Here is a 1448-nt window from a genome sequence, read left to right as displayed (position 1 = left end):
CTGATACTGAAATTAGCCCGCCACCACAGCCCCATGGGGGTGGGGCGGTAGGCAACTTTAAAATTTCAAATGGGAACCCCTATTTTTATTGCAGAATCAGATTCTACATTAAAAACTACATACATTTTCTCTTAAACATTTATTTTGATTCTTGGTAGTTGGTTCAAGAAAAATCATGTTCTCATTTTTGGGTGGAAAATGGTTACGGATAAATAAAAAATACTTATTTACTTCGTAAATTTTGATTTGTTTGATAGTTAAAAGTTGTGTGGCCTCATGACCACTAAACAAACAAAACATATCCGAATCTGCGGAAAAAATGAATACAATATTTGGTTCAAAAAATGGTTCAAATGGCTCTGAGCACTATGGGACTCAATTGATGACGTCATCAGTCCCCTACAACTTAGAACTACTTAAACCTAACTAACCTAAGGACATCACACACATCCATGCCCGGGGCAGGATTCGAACCTGCGACCGCAGCGCCTAGAACCGCTCGGCCACTCAAGCCGGCTACAATATTTGGGTCAACATTTGTAAATCTCTAATTCATCTCTCTCAAACCCCTCCCTATGGGGAGAGTGTAGGGAATCAAAATGTACGAAGTAAATAAGTATTGTTTATTTATCCGTAACCATTTTCCACACAAAAATGAGAACATGGATTTTCTTTAATTATAGCGCCAACTACCAAGAATCAAAACAAATGTTTAAGACAAAATGTACGTAGTTTCTTTATGTAGAATCTGATTCTGCAATAAAAAATGGGGGTTTCCAATTGAAATTTTAAAGGTGCCTCCCACCCCACCCCCAAGGGACTGGGGTGGCGGGCTAATTGTAGGACCAGTAGATATCCCCTCGAAAATAATCAACTGAGGATTCCACACATTTTATAGTGTGAAGCTTATTTTTCGAGTTGTCCTGGTTTCTCAACTTAAAATTTATATGAATGTGGTATCTGTACAGATGCCTTTGGTGATCTCGCGGCTCTCGATGAATGAAATTACAATGAAATCAGACCTTTAGCTGCTAACAGGCGTTGATAAGTATCAACGGGTACAGTTGAAAAATGTGTGCCCCGACCGGGACTCGAACCCGGGACTTCCTGCTTACATGGCAGGCGCTCTATCCGACTAAACCACCGAGGACACAGAGAATAGTACGACTGCAGGGACTTATCTCTGGCACGCTCCCCGGGATTCCCACACTTTCCGCCCACACACTACATTCGTAGTGCCCATGTCCACCATACTCATTACCCGCAGCAACCAGTCTACCGATTCCCTTAAGAGTTCGGGCAATCTAAGTGAATCCACACTGAAGAAGACCATTGGCCGGTAAGCCTTATCTATATGATTCATTTTCAACTGTCTCCGTTGATATTTATCAACTCTTGTAAGCAGCTAAAGGTCTGCTTTCATTGTAATTTCATTCATCATAATTATT

General features: G+C 41.0%; 1 non-coding gene across 1 annotated transcript; it reads right to left on the bottom strand.

Moving 5' to 3' along the window:
• Positions 1-1076: 1076 nt before the first annotated feature.
• Trnat-ugu (transfer RNA threonine (anticodon UGU)) lies at positions 1077-1150 on the bottom strand. Its single transcript has one exon. It is a non-coding gene; the product is annotated as a tRNA-Thr (tRNA).
• Positions 1151-1448: the final 298 nt, after the last annotated feature.

Source organism: Schistocerca cancellata, chromosome 12 (assembly GCF_023864275.1).
Source record: "Schistocerca cancellata isolate TAMUIC-IGC-003103 chromosome 12, iqSchCanc2.1, whole genome shotgun sequence".
NCBI classification, from domain to species: Eukaryota; Metazoa; Arthropoda; class Insecta; order Orthoptera; family Acrididae; genus Schistocerca; species Schistocerca cancellata.
This window is presented reverse-complemented; position numbering and strand designations above follow the sequence as displayed.